The sequence below is a fragment of the Littorina saxatilis genome, linkage group LG11 (genome assembly GCF_037325665.1).
Source record: "Littorina saxatilis isolate snail1 linkage group LG11, US_GU_Lsax_2.0, whole genome shotgun sequence".
Lineage (NCBI taxonomy): Eukaryota > Metazoa > Mollusca > Gastropoda > Littorinimorpha > Littorinidae > Littorina > Littorina saxatilis.
The window spans coordinates 3636961-3656949 of NC_090255.1; the positions used below are offsets into that span (position 1 = coordinate 3636961).

General features: G+C 43.0%; 2 long non-coding RNA genes across 2 annotated transcripts in view; both read right to left on the minus strand.

The window, feature by feature from the left end:
* Window positions 1-5794, minus strand: part of LOC138979455 (uncharacterized) — a 34983-nt gene extending 29189 nt beyond the window's left edge. Inside the window, exon 1 of the long non-coding RNA XR_011460038.1 lies at window positions 5599-5794. This is a non-coding gene — a long non-coding RNA (uncharacterized lncRNA). The remainder of the gene's footprint in view (window positions 1-5598) is intronic.
* A 10654-nt stretch (window positions 5795-16448) lies between these two features.
* On the minus strand, window positions 16449-19307 carry LOC138980645 (uncharacterized). The gene is made up of 2 exons (XR_011460417.1): window positions 19172-19307; window positions 16449-16758 (listed from the first exon to the last, which is right to left on the minus strand). It is a non-coding gene; the product is annotated as an uncharacterized lncRNA (long non-coding RNA).
* Window positions 19308-19989: the final 682 nt, after the last annotated feature.

Genomic DNA, 19989 nt, shown 5'->3' on the forward strand with positions numbered 1-19989 from the left:
GGCTAGCCGCCTTAGCACCTGCTTAAAAGGACGCGCTTTGCAGCTCTACAACGCTTTGGATGACGACGAGGCGAGAGACTATCAGGCACTAAAGAAGGCGTTACTCCAGCGCTTCAACCTGACTGCGGAAGCCTACAGACGACGTCTGCGTAACAGCAAGAGGCTGAGCGGCGAGCTGAGCCATCAGTTTGTGGCACGCCTTAATCTCTACCTGCGGCGCTGGGTGGAGATGGCCGAGAAGAACTGGACCGTCGACGACCTTGCCGACCTCATAGTCATGGAACAACTGATGTCCAGCCTGCGACCTGAGGTGGTGACCTTCGTGCAGGAACACCAGCCAAAGACTACTCAGGAGGCAGCCGACTGGATCAGAGTACACGAGGACGCCCAGGCGATCTCCGGCAAATCTTCAGGCTCACGGCCGGGAAAATCGGGAAATTCAGGTTCTTCAGGACCCAAGGACGGGAAGGACGATCAGGGACACAAAGGATCAAGTTCCAGAACTGACATCCAGTGTTATTACTGCAACAAGCGGGGCCACGTGAAGAAGGACTGCCACAGGAGACAGGCTGACCAGAAGGGCGTACACTTTGTTGGCAGCGAGGAGTTAAGGGACGTCACGAGCTCATGCACCATTCCACAACTCTGCGTTCCGTGCTCCAGGAAACATTTCCAGCCCCACTGCAACGTCTACGTTAACGGAGTGAAGGGCGAAGGTCTGCGGGACACAGGGGCAGACATGATAGTGGTTCGGGCGAGTCTAGTTCCAGCTATGGCCTACACAGGAGACAGCATCAGAGTGAGAATGGCCGAGGCATCTCACGCTTACGACTTGAACACGGCAGTGATCAAGGTCGTAACACCGTTGTTCACGGGGACCATTGTGGCCGTCGTCATGGACGATCCTCCATGCGACCTGCTCATTGGAAACCGGGTTCAGTTTGTGGACGGCGTCACCAGGGAGGTTCCCGTTTATCGGTCTCCCGACGTCATTTCAGTGCTCACGCGGGCACAGGCGGAGCGAGAGGACAAACCTCTCAAACCCCTACCTGCTGCACGAGCTGCCCTGGGGAACGTGACCCCCGCGCTTCTCGCGAAGGCTCAGGATTCTGACCCGACCTTAGCTACTCCTCGGGAGCACGCGAAGTCGGGGAAGGTGAAGCTGAGCGGGAAGCATGGGAGGTCAAGGTTCCTCAGGGACAAGAAGTTGCTCTACCGTGAGTTCAGCAACAAGGAAGGTGCATTCAAACAGGTTGTCGTGCCTCGCGAGTTTCGCGAGGGTGTCATGGCAACGGCACACGACTCGATTCTGGGAGGTCATCTTGGCACCAAGAAGACCACGGATCGTGTCTGGCGCCACTTTTACTGGCCAGGCATCTGCACGGATGTCCGACGTTTCTGTGCGTCCTGCGATAAGTGCCAGAAGGTGGTTGCCAAAGGAAGGGTGAGGAAGGTCCCCTTAGAGAAGATGCCGCTCATCGACGAACCCTTTCGTCGGGTGGCAGTGGACATCATTGGGCCCATCTTGCCTGCGTCTGAGGACGGAAACAGATACATTTTGACCATGGTGGACTACGCTACTCGATACCCAGAGGCGATCCCTCTGAAATCGATTGAAGCCACGCGAGTAGCTGAGGCTCTGGTTACTATGTGGTCCCGGCTGGGAATTCCATCAGAGGTACTCACCGACAGAGGCACGCAGTTCACGGGAGGAGTGATGGCGGAGGCAGCACGACTGCTATCACTGGAGCAGCACTTCACCACTCCTTACCATGCTCAGTGCAACGGACTGGTGGAAAGGTTCAATGGCACCTTGAAGACCATGCTGAGGAAACTAGCTCAGGAGAAACCACGCACGTGGGACAGGTACATCCCAGCATTGCTTTTTGCATACCGCGAGGTTCCTCAGGAGAGCTTGGGCTTTTCCCCATTTGAGTTGTTGTACGGCAGACAGGTACGCGGTCCCATGGCTATCCTGCGTCAGGCTTGGACAGACGAAGAAGCTGACGAGGAGGTGCAGACGACAGCGACCTACATTGTAGAACTCAGGAACAGGATTGAAGAGACCTGCAAACTGGCTCAAGAGAACCTGGGAAGAGCAGCACAGCGTTACGCGCGAGGATTCGACCGCAAGGCACGGCCGCGCAGCTTCAAGATTGGAGAACGGGTGTTGCTACTTCTACCTGTCAAACACAACAAGCTACAACTGCAGTGGCAAGGACCTTTTGAGGTGACAGCGAGGGTGGGCCAGAACGACTACAGGATCATGATGCACGGGAAAGCACGCCTGTACCACGCCAACCTGCTGCGCGCCTACATAGAGAGGACAGCCTACGGGGAGAAGAACAAAGACCAGAAGAACAAAGACAAGAAGACAGAGAAGGTTGCAGTCATCAGGGGTGAAACGAGGGGTTGCTCGTTCTTGATGACGACCTTTCTGTCTGGAGACGGACCATCAACCTCTGCAATATCTTCAGGTTGCAAGGTTGGCAAACGCCAGACTTATGCGCTGGGCGTTGATTCTCCAACCGTACCAATTCACGGTACGCGTCATTCCGGGCGCCAACAATGTTGGAGCTGACTTTCTCTCTCGGGCTGGAGAGGAGAACATGACTGTGAGCGAAACCGAGGTTTCGTCTTGAAGAGGGGAGGTGTGTCACGATCGGGTGACAGAGACCAAGAAAGTGTCACTCAGTGGAGTGCCTGTTCTTGGTCGGTTATGATAGAAAGCGCCTGTGCGTGATATTGGACACAGCAGAGTTTGCTGACAGTGCTCAACGAGCACGGATGTTTTGAAACGCACGTGTTTCACAGTGCGGGTTTCTGCTATCATAGGGCTGACGGTTTTTCGCTGACAGCGCGCACGGGATTTTCGCGGATCGAGTTTCTCGTGTCTTTTTTCTGCTTGGGGAGGCAGAATTGTGTATAGCTGGACTGGTTTTTGTGACAAGGTCAGTCACGTGTATTTGGCTAGGTTGTCTGACAGAGACTCAAAGGACGACACACTTGACACCCAGCGGCAGAAGGGGAAGGATCTAATACACAGTTTCTAGAGTATGATGGTTTTTCACCGAGTATTATATTCGGCACTCTAGGGGAACTTCCACAAGTTATTCCTTTTCTCTGCCACGTATTTTGCTGAGGACAAGTCGTCAACTTTCCTTCGTCGGCGATGGCTTTCGCATAAGGATTCGACAAGGGGTTCTGGACGTTTTTGGTCACTGTTGACGAACAGAGGCTGTTCCAGGGAGGAAGCGGACTTTGCTTCCATTGAGAGTACAATCATAGGCTTTTGAGGTAATAAATCATTATTTAACGCTGTTGATGAGTCTGTGTTGTGGAATGAAATACTCTCTGTTGTTCTTTCCAGGTTAGCGCATAATTTACTCTCTGTGACGCTAAAATACTAATCTGTATATGGTTTTTGCAGATAGGGAGAGAAGGACGGAAAATGACTGTTTTGTTGTTGTAAAAAGTCCGTTTTGTGCAGGCCCACGTGCTCGATGAGATATTTAAAGATGACATGTTTTAAGGTGGTGGGTGAGGGGTAGCTGACATGTTTGGTGCACCGATGCTTTCTGTTTGCAGCCTCCGTTCGTTTCGCTTCGCTTCGTTACGTGTTCCTGTAACGTCTGCACGGCTGACTTTGGCGGGACCTGTTGAAGCTACGCTAACCAGGAGACCGGCTAACCAGGAGACCGGCTAACCAGCGGACCGGCTAACCAGCGAACCGGCTAACCAGCGGACCGGCTAACCAGCGGACCGGCTAACCAGCGGACCGGCTAACCAGCGAACCGGCTAACCAGCGAACCGACTAACCAGCATACCGGCTAAGCAGCAGCAGCAGAGATAAAGCTAAGTGCACCATGTCGTACGCACCCCGTTGACCACCGTTGTCTTTTCGTATCTGTGATTTCATTGGAGTAGTGACAACGTGGGGTGTGTGACACCTGCACGAACTAGAGCTTTTCGAACAGAACATTCGCATTTAACTATATTTACACGGGTTCAGCGTGTTACTATAATTTTCTATATACTACTGGCATTTTGTCAGTGAACACTGGTTTTTTTACGTGTTGAGAACGTAAAAGGAACATATTTTGAGTGAAGGCTCGAGGGAGGTGGAGAGTTTATACATAAACAGGCGTCTGAAACTTATACTTTTGTTGACTCTATTTAATTGTATGACTGCGAGAGTGGATCGTGGTGTGGTTAGTTAATTAGTAGTAATTAACCGGTTCATAATCACCTTAAGTGATATATTGAAACGTGACAGTAAGCTAAAAAGAATAGACATACAGAAAAGCGTGTGATCCTGCTCAGCGCAACCACTACTGCACTATTCTGCATGGCTTGTCGATTTCACTGCCTTTGCCACGAGCGGTGGACTGACGAAACTACGAGTATGTGGTCTTGGTGAAAAAAGCATTGCGTTCAGTTTCAATCTGTGAGTTCGACAGCTTTACTAAATGTTGTTATTTCGCCTCACGCGACTTGTTTTCTTTCTTTCTGCTTTTTGTTGATGTTAACATTTAGTCAACTAGAGCGAATCATAGAAAACTACTGGAGCGACCCTTTTCAAACTTAACATAAGAATTTCTGCAAAGAATATCCCCGGACACTTTAACAACAAAATAACACATTCTTAGATAACGTCTTATTCGGCGTTTTGTGAAAGTTGAGGCGGCACTGTCACACACTCACGCGCCTTGTTTATTTCTATCTACTTTCTGTCTTTATTTCATCATTTCTTTCTTTCTTATTTGCATTTCTTTTTTGTTGCAATCTTTCTTTCTTACTTTTGGGTGTGCTATTTTTTGCCATCTTTCTTTGCTTCGTCCTTCCTTCCTTCCTTCCTTCCTTCCTTCCTTCCTTCCTTCCTTCCTTCCTTCCTTCCTTCCTTCCTTCCTTCCTCCCTTCCTTCCTTCATTCCTTCCTTCCTTCCTTCCTTCCTTCCTTCCTTCCTTTCTCTCTGTCTTTCTTTTATATTTTGTTTATAATAATCTTTCTGATTTTATTCCCTTTTGTCATGTTTTCTTTCTTTCAATATTCATTCATATTGGCAAAAGCATTATTTTGGGTGAACAAGATGTCCTATTTGGTTATAAAGTTAATGAAAACAATCAAATTGAAAATAAGCAAATAACCCCCATTATATTAATTGCAAAAATGTCCATCAGCAAATTCAAATATGGTAAACAGTATGATTTGAATGTCGTGTTTGAACGAGAAGTTACGCTGAGATGCAAGTTTATTGATATGTGATGTGAAATAGTAAATAATATGTGTTTAGACCGATGATTTGAAATAGCATGGTTTGTGTATGTGTGTCCATATTGTGTTGAAGTAGATCCTTGTTTGATGCAGGGAAACATTGATCTATGTACACGTACCTGCCATTATTTATTTAATGTGTGTTTATATTATTACACGATTCAGACACATATCCAACTGCATATATACATATATTTAAAATATGAATAAGGGTAATTTGAAAGAAGTATTGTACATTTTGAAGCTTATGTCCAACATATATCAAACATACAATTTGTAAACATATTGAGAAAAAACAAAGTTTTTTTCTTCCTGTCTACGTACCTCTTTTTCCTTCAGTGCACGCTGGCAGTGATCTACGACTATGGCGAACGGAACGCACTTCACTCTTATTCGCCGTAGTCAAACCAATCATCATCATCGTCATTGCCACCACCATTACTGCTGCTTTTGCTTTCATCGTCATCGTGAAGTTCATGTATCACCAACAAAAGAAGCGCCTGGTTATATACACATACGTGTTGGTTTTTTTCGCGTGCATACACCAGGGGCGTGGGAAGATACGTACAGGAGGTCCGGCACATTTTTGGTGAGAAATACGAGATCGTTTTGTTTTTTTTAAGTTTGGGAAGACGCTTGAGCGTGCCTTTTTAATCGATAAACAATAACATTATATAACACACTTGGTATTTGTTTGTTTAACTGTTTATTAATCTGTGGCACAGCTAATTTAACATTTTGGCGCGAATTCTTACAATACATAAATGGACAAGAATGTATTAAGTGTTGTGTCTGCGGTGTCAACATTTGCGAAAATATGAGATTGTGTTTGTGTTTGGTAATCGAGTATTTGTGTCCGTGTGTGTTTGGTAATTGATTATTTGGGTCCGTGTGTTTGTGTTTGGTAATGGAGTATTTGTGCCCGTGCGTGTGTGTTTGGTAATGAAGTATTTGTGTCCCTCTGTTTGTGTTTGGTAATCGAGTATTTGTGTCCGTGCGTGTGTGTTTGGTAATCGAGTATTTGTGTCCGTGTGTGTGTGTTTGGTATTCGAGTATTTGTGTCCGTGCGTGTGTGTTTGGTATTCGAGTATTTGCGTCCGTGCGTGTGTTTGGTAATCGAGTATTTGTGTGCGTGCGTGTGTGCGTAATTAAGGCTCCGCAGTCCAGACACAAGGTGTGATTGTCCTTACAAAAATCAGGAAAAAGTGCGTTGCGGAGTAATTGACTAAGGGTAGACATTTCCGGAAAACTCCTGTCAGGATTTGTAAGCGGTGTGACACAGCAAGCGCCCTTGACATGGGGTCAAGCTTTTCAAAGCGAGGCGAAGCAATAGCACGTGGTTGACCGGCTCTTACCTGCCATCGCGACCAACAACTTGAACTCTGATGAGTTTATTATGCAGTGTGCGCTTCATGTGATACCCTTGCTTTGGACACTGTACTGATCGGAGTTCACGATTCGTTGCAGCAATGATGGCTGGCCCGTAGTGATCGCTGACTATGCATATTGACCGTGTTAACGTTGCCTTGCTTATACCCCCATTCCAGACATCCGTGCGCAAACGGCCGTTTTTGGCATCTTTAAGCAGCGTCTGACCATAGTGGCAGCCGTCTTCAGGACAGCTGGGAACGGAAGCTAGAACGGATGTGTTGAATGCGGGTATGACAACCCAGTGTGTGAGAGCACTAGCGTTGCGTTACCATTGCGTTCAGTTCCATGAACAATCCATGAGTTCCGTTGCCTACGTAACTAAAAGTTCCATAACCGTTCATTTGGAACGGGCAGGGAATGGCTACAATTTTGAACATGCAGCCCGAATTCACCTGTCCCAACTGTTCCTACCGTTCAAAGTGTCACCACGTGTAAAGAGCTCGGTCAATTTTAATTTTTTATTAATTTTTATTAATTCATTCATTTAATGTCTTTTTAATTATTTTTTTCTAAAACGTATTTAATTACTTTTATTCTTTATATTCTTTGATAATTTATTAATTAAAAAAAAAAGTATCCCTCCCTCTGTCTGTCTGTCTGTCTGTCTGTCTGTCTCCGTGTCCCACCCCTATATTACCAAGGGCGGCTTCTTGACCCCGTTAAGGTCAACACTTGTTTCTTTCTTTTTTTGAATACATTTCTTTGATGACGTATATCCGGCTTTTTGTGAAAGTTGAGGCGGCGCTCGCCTGGTCCGTGAACCTCAGCCCCGATGGCAAATGGAGTCACCAGCAATAAATCCTGACTATGCAGGTGTTAAGTTATTCCGTTGTATTTGAACAAACCGCTCCGTAACCTTTCAGACACAGATTAACAAGGTTATTGTTGGATGAATATTTTAACATTTAGCAGGCTTGTCTTCGTTAACAGGTGTTACACGAGTCGTCCACAAGCTGGGATAAATACAAGCCCTGCGGCCCCCATTAAACAGCTGCTTCAGAGGTTCTGCTAATACTGTAACGACAAACACAGCTATCACAAATATCTTGTGGATAAAACAAGGATTGGTAGCTTTTCGTTTAACAAGGCCTTGAATGACTTTGTTCACCTTATCAACTGTAAGTAAAATCTCATTTAATTCGCAATCAAAAACATCATAATATACTAGCTGCAGATTGTTCGAAGCCAAGTAAGGGACGAACTGCTTCGCCGTAGCTGCATGTTTTTATTCTGAAGACTTCAAGAAGCTTCGCGAAGCCGACTCTGGTCTCAAGGACGGGCTTTAAACTTGTACTGATTCCATTATTGAGTATGTGCGTTGTATACTGAGATTCATGAATTCAAGCCTGTAGTTGGTGGTTTAAATGCGGTATGGTTATATTATTTGCTCCAGAAATGTATATTTTGTACATTAGAGTGTTCTGAACTTTTGAGCCGCAAAAAGTAGATCCCCAATGTGTACATTCTTTACCCATGAGCTATCGAGGATTCAGGCCCGTTGTTGGGTAAGTGATTTTGGTTGTTGCGTATGTTACTGAAAAAAAACCTTGCCCTACAAGTTTACAGAGAGAAAGAAGCAGAGGGGGAAAAAAAGACCGCTCCGTGACCTTCCCGACACAGATTAACAAGGATATTAATGGATGATAATTTCAACATTTAGCTGGTTAGTCTTTGTTAACAGGTGTTAGATGAGACGTCCACAAGCTGGGATAAATACAAGCCCTGAGGCTCCCGTTAAACAGCTGCTTCAGAGGTTCTACTAATACTATAACGACAAACACAGCTATCACAAATATCTTGTGGATAAAACAAGGATTGGTAGCTTTTCGTTTAACAAGGCCTTGAATGACTTTGTTCACCTTATCAACAGTAAATAAAATCTCATTTAATTCGCAAACGATATCAGCATTCGGCTTAAAGGCCCATGCTTAATATATTTTTTCTCGACATATCTGTAATCATTTGCCAACATTCAGCATGTTAGAAATAACTCATAATAGCAATATGTGTAAATGTGAATAAGCAGAGACGACAAACAAACGTGATATTTACCAAAGCAGAAAAAAGTCAGGTCTGTCATCGTTATGACTGACCATCTTTGTAAATGGACTTATGTGTAAATGTCTGTTTGTGTGTGTGTATGTGTTAGTTAGTGCGTGCGTGTGTGACTGTGGATCTGTGTTAGTGTTAGAGTGGGTGTGGGGTTAGTGTTAGTGTGCGTGTGTGTGTGTGTGTGTGTGTGTGAGCGTTTGTCTTTGTGTGTGTGTGTGTGTGTGTGTGAGTGTGTGTGTGTGTGTGTGTGTGTGTGTGTGTGTGTGTGTGTGTGTTTGTGTGCGAGTGTATGTGTGCGTGTGTGCGTGTGTGTGTGTGTGTGTAGTAATTCACAAAAAACTACTGTACCAATGTTCATAAAACTTAATATATAATTTTATTTTTAGCCTATTTTTTGTGTTGCAATAAATGTATTTGATGACGTCATAATTACCAAGTGTTCAATGAAGGTCAGAATTAAGGCACTGTGACGACCTAATTGTTGAACCAAATTGATTGACATGTTGGTGAAGCAGTCATTGACTCAGTCCGGACTTTGGGGTTGCACTTCGGGATAGAAGCTGAACAATAAATAAATAAGCTTGCTCATCAAAAAAGAATTTTCACTTACATAATTTAATAAATCTTATTATTTAAGGAATCTAATAATATATAGATATGTCATGTACACTCTAAAAAGTTGCTCAGAAATAACGAAACACTGTGTATGTAAATCCAAAAACAAAGAGACTGCCAACGTTCCAAAATTCAGAATCAAAAAACGAGAAAGGTAGGTTGTTGGAACGTTTGTTATTGACAAAATACGTTACATTCACAAATATATCGTTCCAACGTTTTTTTTTAAATGCACAGACAGTTGCTTTGTAAGGGGGGTGCACTTTGAATTGAAAGTGAATGTGATGGGCGCGAAGCGCCCGAATTTGCTAGGGGGGTCCGGGGGCATGCCCCCCCGGAAAAATTTTGGCCATAAGAAGCAAAATGGTGCCATTTGAACTTAGAAATGGTCATAGAATCAACTTTCCAATTTTTTTTATTTTTTAATTTTTTTGCTGGAGGGGGGGTGCACCTGCACCCTGTGCACCCCCCCCCCCTCGTCCGCCTCTGACAGACAAACAATGAGTAACAAGAACTTAATAATAATAATAATAATAATAATGGAAACTTATAGAGCGCTTACCTAGAAGCTCTAAGCGCTTTACAATGACATTGCTATACACATGTACAAAACCAAAATACAGCATTAAGACACAAAAAGAACAGGAGTACAAAAGCAAATTCATCGTTGAAGTCCATGCAGTCACAATAATACAAACCCACGCGTGCGCACGCACATACGCGTGCGCATACACACACATGCTATCAACACACACATGCACAGATACACACGGACACACGTTCACACACACACACACACACACACACACACACACACACACACGCACACACACACACACACACGCATACAGACAGGCGCACACACATACATACAACACACACACATACACATGCACTCACACATGAATACTAATATACCTACACAATCTGCATACATGGCGTACACACACAAAAAAGCCGCAGATATAATCACAAAACCAAGCTCGTGCTTATGCACATCCATTTATCTAACTAGATAAACCGATTTGCAGTTTGCACAAGGAAAAGAGAAAAAGTAGCAGCACACGATTTCCAGATCACTGGCTGCTGCAGGGGTCACCAGACAGTTTGGGAGTTACTGGTTAGTCTAGAAAATGCTGTGTGAACAGGTGCGTTTTCAGATTTGATCTAAAAGAAGAATAGGATGGACTATGTCTGACAGAATAAGGAAGGGAGTTCCATGTTTTAACAGCAGCAAATGAAAATGCGCGTTGTCCATGTACTTTTCTTTTTTTTGTTGGAATTCGGAACATTCGAGTGTCAGCGGCAGAGCGCAGCGATCTGGAAGGGACGTACAGGTTTACGAGTTCAGACAGATATGAAGGTGCAGAACCAGTGATGATTTTAAAACAGAGACACGAGCTTTTGTACTTAATTCTTTGATTGACCGGAAGCCAGTGCAGATATTTCAAAAGGGGAGTACAAGGTTGCTTCTTGGAGGATTTACAAATTAATCTTGCAGCTGAATGTTGAACCCTTTGCAGTGGTTGGATGATAGTCTGGGGGCTACCGATTAGTACTGAATTACAAAAGTCTATTCAGATTTCTAGATAGCACACACGAAGAAATTAGTGTTTTGGTGGCCTCTTCAGTCAGACAAGAGCGGACTGAACTAATCCTTTTCAACTCAATGTATGCGGCCTGGCAGGTTTTGGTGACATGCTGTTTCATAGTCAGATCGCGGTCAATAATGACGCCAAGATCGCGGACTTTATCTGCAAAATCAATGCTAACAGCACCGAGTGTTACTGCTTTTGGAAGAGAGTGAGTTTTTTTGGATTTTGAGAAACACATCGCCTCGGTCTTATCGTCATTCAGTTTGAGTTTATTTTCTGACATCCATGTTTTAACAGTTGAAGTACAGATGTTTAGAGAGTGAAGGAGGTTAGGAATGTTTTCAGGTGATTCTGATTTGTATAGTTGTGTGTCATCTGCGAACATTTCATGCTCGACGGAATGAGTCGAGATTACATTGGACAGAGGAGTTGTATAGAGAATAAAAACTTAGCTTGATCGAATGTTTATTATTTATTCATTCGCTTGGGACTTTCCCAACAAGCGGCCGAAACATTGAATCAAGCTAAGTTCTTGTTACTCGTTGTTTGTCTGTGCACTATAAATACCGTCAGGTCGATATATTTGTGAATTCAACGTTTTGTTTTTTCAATAACAAACGTTCCAACAACCTACTGTTCTTGTTTTTTGATTCGGTGCATGTAAATTAGGTGCTATGTGAACTGGCATACCCTTCCAAGACGGCGCCATGATGCTCACGTGGTGTGGTAATTGGCTGTGTGACACACAACACTCTCACCAAAAGGCGACCCTTGGAGCAAGACAGACCGGAACGGAAAATAACAAGTTGGTGTTTCACAGAATAGCGTGCTTTCACACACAATCGTTATGCTTGTTCAATCAGCCAATCAATCAATCAATCAATATGAGGCTTATATCGCGCGTATTCCGTGGGTGTAGTACTATCAACTGTGCCACCACCCAGTCTCTCCTCACTGTTATCTCTCAGACCTCTTCCCACGGTCTGGTATCATCAGTTAAAATAAGAGTACATTGTGCACCCTAAACTTCATCAAGCACAGCATCCTTATGCTAATGAGTTGCACTCTGTGCTCAGCTCTGTTACTGTATGCTGCTTATATCTTGTGCTCTATACTTTAATGAATAAACTTAGTGATAGACAGTCGTCTGATGTTATACTGATGTGGCTGAGAGTGTGACCCCACGATAGCCTCCGAATATAAACACCTAACACCATACTATTACAGTGGGTACAGTTCCAAACGCAGGGATTTATTGTTTTATTTTTATTTTATGCAATTTATATCGCGCACATATTCAAGGCGCAGGGATTTATTTATGACGTGTGAGATGGAATTTTTTACACAATACATCACGCATTCACATCTGCCAGCAGATCGCAGCCATTTCGGCGCATATCCTACGGCCTATTATTCCAAGTCAAACGGGTATTTTGGTGGACATTTTTATCTATGCCTATACAATTTTGCCAGGAAAGACCCTTTTTGTCAATCGTGGGATCTTTAACGTGCACACCCGAATGTAGTGTACACGAAGGGACCTCGGTTTTTCGTCTCATCCGAAAGACTAATAACTCAGTCTACGTGTGATGTCTGTTCAATCAGCTAATACATCAGTATACGTATCATATTAGTTCGAACTGATACAAATCAAAATATACTTTCACACACAATCGTTATACTTGTCCAATCAGCCAATAAATCAGTCTACGTATGATATATGTTCAATGAACTAGTAAATCAGTATACGTATCCTATTAGTTCGAACTTATACAAATCAAAATACACGACAAAAATGCACAGGCAATGCTTTTCCCACGCCTGCCAAAATCTGCCACAGACACTGGGTGTGCATGCTCCTGGAGAGAATTAACAGCAACAAGAAATTCCTCTGATAGGAAAAACACCCCCGTCAAAGGGAAATAACCTTCTCAGTTGGTGGCAGTGAGAATGGTTATTTCCCTTTGACCAACGGGGGTGTCCGTCTATAAGTCGTTGTATAATTTTAATCCACCAATAACTCCCTAACCGTGTGTTTGACTGGTCCCAATTTTTGTAAGGACCGTCTCAGGAATGTATAGAACCTGTTCACCAAGTTTGGTGACGATCGGTCCGTTCATTCTTGAGATCTACTTGCGAACACAAACACACAAATACCGCCACAAACACACAAACACATCGAGTGAAACCTATACACACCCCTATACCGGGGGTGTAAAAATGAATAATGTATGTCCTTGAGCCCAGCTTATCCCCATGGAGTTCAAGTGGTCAATTGTTCTTCAGGTAAAATGTTTGACCATGACGTTTGAAGCAAATACCCGGTTTTGGCAATGGTTGTGCTGCAGGCTCTGAGTGTCCAATGACGTAAAATAAGAAAATAACAACTTGTTGCTGATTCTATATATCGTCAGAGGCTGAAGGCTTAATAGGCCACGAAAGTGTCTGCAATCGCCCAAAAAGCTATGCACACAGTTCCGATTCGGGTTTTAGATAATGTCACCATTCCTGGCAGAATTTTGCGATGAAGAAAACAAATCAATACTGACAAAGGGAAACAACTGCTGTATGTTGTATTTTGAATTGCAGCAAGGTGATTGCCTCCCCTGGAGACCATATTATCCATTTTGGTAAACTGTGTTACAGTAGGCCTAAATCGCGTTTTGTTTTTTTGCATCGTGTTTTTAATCTTTATATTTTATTTTACATTTGGTCAAGTTTGCTTTAACTGTTTTTAGATGGCTTTGGTCTCAAGACGACGGTGGAGGTGGTGGAGTGTGTGTGTGTGTGTGTGTGTGTGTGTGTGTGTGTGTGAGTGTGTGTGTGTGTGTGTGTGTGTGTGCAAGTATATCCACATACCAATTGTAATTCCCTAATTAGAATAGTGTATCCATCAAACGCCGGAACCTTAGGTCAAAGCGACCACTGCTGTATTTGAAAAGTGAAAGTTGTTCTATGATAGCAACACGAAACATGTCAACCAGAAATACTGAGCTGGATAAACAAGAGGTGCCATTTAGGTCAGCCTCAAACACACACACACACACACACACACACACACACACACACGCACATGTGTGTGTATGTGTGTGTGTTTGATCGTACGTACATGTGTGTGTGTGTGTGTGTGTGTGTGTGTGTGTGTGTGTGTGTGTGTGTGTGTGTGTGTGTGTGTGTGTGTGTGTGTGTGTGTGTGTGTGAGTGTTTCTAGTCCGAGTCATATTTTGACCTCGACTCCTCTTTACTCCAGAAATTGTGTTTCTGATCAGCCAAGTGCCTTGTCGAGTTTTCTTCCTCAAAATTAAACAAGTACCTCTTGCAAAAACACGAGTGCATCTTGGAGTTTCAGCCCACGAACGCAGAAGAAGAAGAACAAGTACTGTTTATTGTAACCCTTTAATTGTTTGGTAACTGTGGAACTACTGCAATACAAAACAAAAATGAAACTGCGTTTTGAAATCTAAAGCTTTCGATTTCATTTCAGTAGTCAGTACAAACAGTATGAATCCACTGAAATAATAACCTTGTTTTGAAAAGTGCCTCAGAGTCTAACTCGTCTCTGCAAACTCATAAACACACTTCCTACCCAACACAATTAACCTCTGAAATGGAAACCACTATTCACAAAGTCTTGAACTTAATCTAAGATTAAAAATAGAAAGTCCAAACGCTTCTGATGAGGAAAATAATCATCAATGTTAATGTCTTTTACCACATAGTTTCAACGCTACATCCTTTTTACATTTAGTCAAGTTTTGACTAAATGTTTTAACGTAGAGGGGGGAATCGAGACGAGGGTGTGGTGTATGTGTGTGTGTGTGTGTGTGTGTGTGTGTGTGTGTGTGTGTGTGTGTGTGTGTGTGTGTGTGTGTGTGTGTGTAGAGCGATTCAGAGAAAACTACTGGACCGATCTTCATGAAACTTGACATGAGAGATCCTGAGTATGGTATCTCCAGACGTTTTTTTCATTTTTTTGATAAATGTCTTTGATGACGTCATATCCGGCTTTTCGTGAAAGTTGAGGCGGCACTGTCACGCTCTCATTTTTAAACCAAATTGGTTGAAATTTTGGTCAAGTAATCTTAAAGCCCGGACTTTGGTATTGCATTTTAGCTTGGAGGCTTAAAAATTAATTAATGAGTTTGCTCAATAAAGTTGTCATTAAAATCGATTTTTCGCAAACAGATTTGAAATTGATTGCATCGTATACTTCATCACATTCTGAATCTACTGTTGTGATGTAACTGTTTTCATTGAACACTTCTTTTTTGAATGCCCGGTTGTATACAAATTCTGGAAGTTTATTGAAGAATTTATATTTCGTACTTTAGAAATTAAGGTTGTTTTGAAAGTTAGTGATGTTTTATTTGGTATGCATTTTGTAATGGTGAAAAAGGCAACTATGTATAAATTGAACCACATTATCTTAATCGGAAAGATGTGCGTTAGTATATATAAAAAACCAAATTCGTTTTTACCGTTGGAAAGTATTTTTAATAGGCAGTTACAGATAAGAAGCATTTTTGTGTGAGTGTTCGAGTGTTCGAAGAACAAAACGTTAACAAAAGTTAGCTTGTTGTACTCGATAAGTTGTATTTAATTCATTGTATGATATATTGTTAATTGTTGTTATCTATTTGAATAAAATTGTTTGAAAAAAAAAAAGTTGTCATTGAAATCGATTTTTCGCAAACAGATTTAAAATTGATTGCATCGTATTCTTCATCACATTCTGAATCTAAAAATATTTACATATGTCATGTTTACTCTTAAAATGTGATCACAATTAACGAAAATAGATTAATTAATCTTCCGATTAAAATTTAAGAAATCGATTCAAAAATGATTTTATCTTATTCTTTATCATTTCCTGATTCCAAAAACATATAGATATGATAGATATGTACTCAAAACAAGCTCAGAAAGTTACAAGAATACAGAAAAGCACGCTTTCCTGCTTAGCACAATATGCTACCGCGCTAATCTGGCGTGTCAATATCACTACGTTTTGCACGTGGGAGGTGAGCGATTTCCTTCACGCGGGGATTGACGAAGCTAAAAAAAAAGTAAATTTTAAGGGGCTTATTGTCCGTCAGGTCTTAATTGCCTATATTGGACATGAATTGGTTTAAATACGATTCGAGTCTTTACGCCCTCACGGCTTTTAATGTATGCGTGTTTAGGTGGTATCAGCAATCTGCACTTATGGCAGAATGACCAAGGTCTTTAACGTGCCATTGTGGTGACACGGGGGTGGGAGATGGATACCGTCTCTGGGTCTGCACATAAAGTTGACCCGTGTCCGTCCCGGCCCGGATTCGAACCAGCGACCTCTCGATCACAAGTCCAGTGCTCTACCACCTGAGCTACCCGGGCCCCTTGACGAAGCTGTACTGTCTTGGTGAAAAAATACAGTGCTTTTCAGTTTCATCCCGTGAGTTCGACAGCTTGACTAAATGTAGTAATTTCGCCTTACGCGACTTGTTTTTTTTTTTACTTAGCAGGCATTTCACCTTCGCCTTATCTTTGTCTACTATGTTTTTCTTCTTTCATGTTTTCTCTCCCAAAACTGTTTGTTCCTTGCAAGCAGCATTCTCGTTTCAGTTCTCGGCAGTAAACTGGAACGAAGCCACAGGGTTACCCAGACCAAGGTCAGAGGTGAAGTCCGCAAGGTCAAATCCACCTCTATGGGTGGGAACATCGGCAGCGGGAACAGGCGTGTTCAGCGGGTACAGGGCGAACTGGTAGCGATGGGGACCCGAACCTTGAGGCGGAGTGGGAGGGTTGTATTCTATGATTAGAAAACAAGTCGCGTAAAGGCGAAAATACAACATTTAGTCAAGTAGCTGTCGAACTCACAGAATGAAACTAAACGCAATGCAACACAGCAAGACCGTATGCTCGTAACATCGTCAGTCCACCGCTCACGGCAAAAGCAGTGAAATTGACAAGAAGAGCAGGGTAGTAGTTGCGCTTAGAAGGATAGCACGCTTTTCTGTACCTCTCTTCGTTTTAACTTTCTGAGCGTGTTTTTAATCCAAACATATCATATCTATATGTTTTTGGAATCAGGAACCGACAAGGAATAAGATGAAAGTGTTTTTGAATCGATTTCGACAATCTGATTTTGATAATAATTTTTATATATTTAATTTTCAGAGCTTGTTTTTAATCCAAATATAACATACTTATATGTTTTTTGAATCAGCAAATAATGGAGAATAAGATGAACGTAAATTTGGATCGTTTTATTAAAAACATATTTTTTTTACAATTTTCAGATTTTTAATGACCAAAGTCATTAATTAATTGTTAAGCCACCACGCTGAAATGCAATACCGAAGTCCGGGCTTCGTCGAACAATACTTGACAAAATTTCAACCAATTTGGTTGAAAAATGAGGGCGTGACAGTGCCGCCTCAACTTTCACGAAAAGCCGGATATGACGTCATCAAAGACATTTATCAAAAAAATGAAAAAAACGTATGGGGATATCATACCCAGGAACTTTAATGTCAAATTTCGTAAAGATCGGTCCAGTAGTTTGGTCTGAATCGCTCTACACGCACGCACACACACACACACACACACACACATACACACACACATACTCACACACACCTCGTCTCGATTCCCCCCTCGATTTTAAAACATTTAGTCATAACTTGACTAAATGTAAAAAAGAAAGAAAGCTGTTTTGAGTGTGTTGAAGAAAGGCGGACATGACAGACTGACATACAAACAGGCGGACGGACAGACGGATAGACAGACAAGTGGACAGACGGACAGAAAGATAGACGGACGGACAGACAGACAGACATATAGACAGACAGGTAGACATATGGATCTTGTACTATGGAGAAAAAAACACATGAGTGTTTAGCAGACAGACAGACCGACAGATAGACATGCAAACAGACAGACAGACAGACACAGAGAAAGACAGACAGACAGACATACAGATAGACAGACAGACAGACAGACAGACAGACACAGAGAAAGACAGACAGACAGACATACAGATAGACAGACAGACAGACTGACAAACAGACAGACAGACAGACAGAAATAAACACAGCCAGACACACAGGCAGACACAGACGGATTTACAGACATCCATTGCCATAGCTGACACAGACAGAGACACAGCCAATGACAACGAAACATAGACACACAGACACACAAACACACACGCGCACGAACACACACGCGCACAAACACACACGCGCACAAACACACACGCGCACGCTTGGCGGGTTTGTTTGTTTGTTTGTTTGTTTGTTTGCTTAACGCCCAGCCGACCACGAAGGGCCATATCAGGGCGGTACTGCTTTGACATATAACGTGCGCCACACACAAGACAGAAGTCGCAGCACAGGCTTCATGTCTCACCCAGTCACATTATTCTGACACTGGACCAACCAGTCCTAGCACTAACCCCATAATGCCAGACGCCAGGCGGAGCAGCCACTAGATTGCCAATTTTAAAGTCTTAGGTATGACCCGGCCGGGGTTCGAACCCACGACCTCCCGATCACGGGGCGGACGCCTTACCACTAGGCCAACCGTGCCGGTCGCTTGGCGGGTAAATGTGTTGCACTGTGCAAGATTAATTAACAACCACCCAAGCAAGTGAGCACGCCAGTTCAGAAAGAATCAAAGACACGTACATTTGAAGAAACAAACAAACAAACAAACAAACAAACAAACAAACAAAAAAACACATACACAGACAAACAAACAAACAAACAAACACATACAGTTTCTTCACACGTTTCGACAAGATGAAGGAACACGTTGTTGCTCAATACAGATGGGCGCACTGGCGTGGTGGTAAGACGTCGGCCTCCTAATCGGGAGGTCGTGAGTTCGAATCCCGGTCGCTGCCGCCTGGTGGGTTAAGTGTGGAGATTTTTCGGATCTCCCAGGTCAACTAATGTGCAGACCTGCTACTGACTTATCCCCCTTCGTGTGTACACGCAAGCACAAGACCAAGTGCGCACAGAAAAGATCCTGTTATCCATGTCGGAGTTCGGTGGGTTATGGAAACACGAAAATACCCAGCATGCCTATACTCAAAGAAAGCGGAGTGAAGATGACTATGCTCTCAGAGTATAGTGTGGGGAACCCAAATGGGCAAACGAGCTCACACGTAACCAGAACATTCTGGAACGCTGAAGAAGAAGAAGAAGCTCAATACTTACCAACAAGTGTCGTTGTAATGACAACCTGTCTGTTCTGAAACAATGGAGAAAATAAAAACTGAAATGGCATTAAACAAACATACCATATCACTATGTTCGTGCTCGTAACTCATCTGATTACAGAGGACAACAACACACCCAACAAATGCACACGCACGCACGCACGCACACACACACATTCACACACACACACACACACACACGCACACACACACATTCACACACACACACACACACACACACACATAGGTGGTTTTACAGTCATTTGGGATCGGCTGTGTATCAAAATGCCATCTTGCTCAAAACACAGGCATTTGGGGTCTCTTTTTTTTTACGTGTTAGAAAGTTTCTTAAAACTTCAATGAGCGTTAAATGCCATTTTAAAGTGTGAAAACTCATTTCAGGAGGTTATTACATAAAATGCAACCTCCAGCGTGATTTTTAGAAAAACAGGCATTTGGGGACGATGTTTGCTGTACAGCAGTGAAATGGGGACGTATGTGTACACAAAGTGCAGAGCTACAATTACGTTATCGGTGCTATGAATGTTTTAGGTGTTAGAAAGTTTGTTAAAACTTCAATGAGCGTTAAATGCCATTCTAAAGTGTCAAAACTCATTTCAGGAGGTTATTACATAAAATGCAACCTCCAGCGTGATTTTTTAGAAACAAACAGGTATTTGGGGACGATGTTTGCTGTACAGCAGTGAAATGGGGACGTCCAAAAGTGCAGAGCTCCCGCAGAGCTATATGAATGGTTTCATCACATACATGGCGCGAGGCGACATATGTTGTGAAAAATTTTACAAATCACGTTTT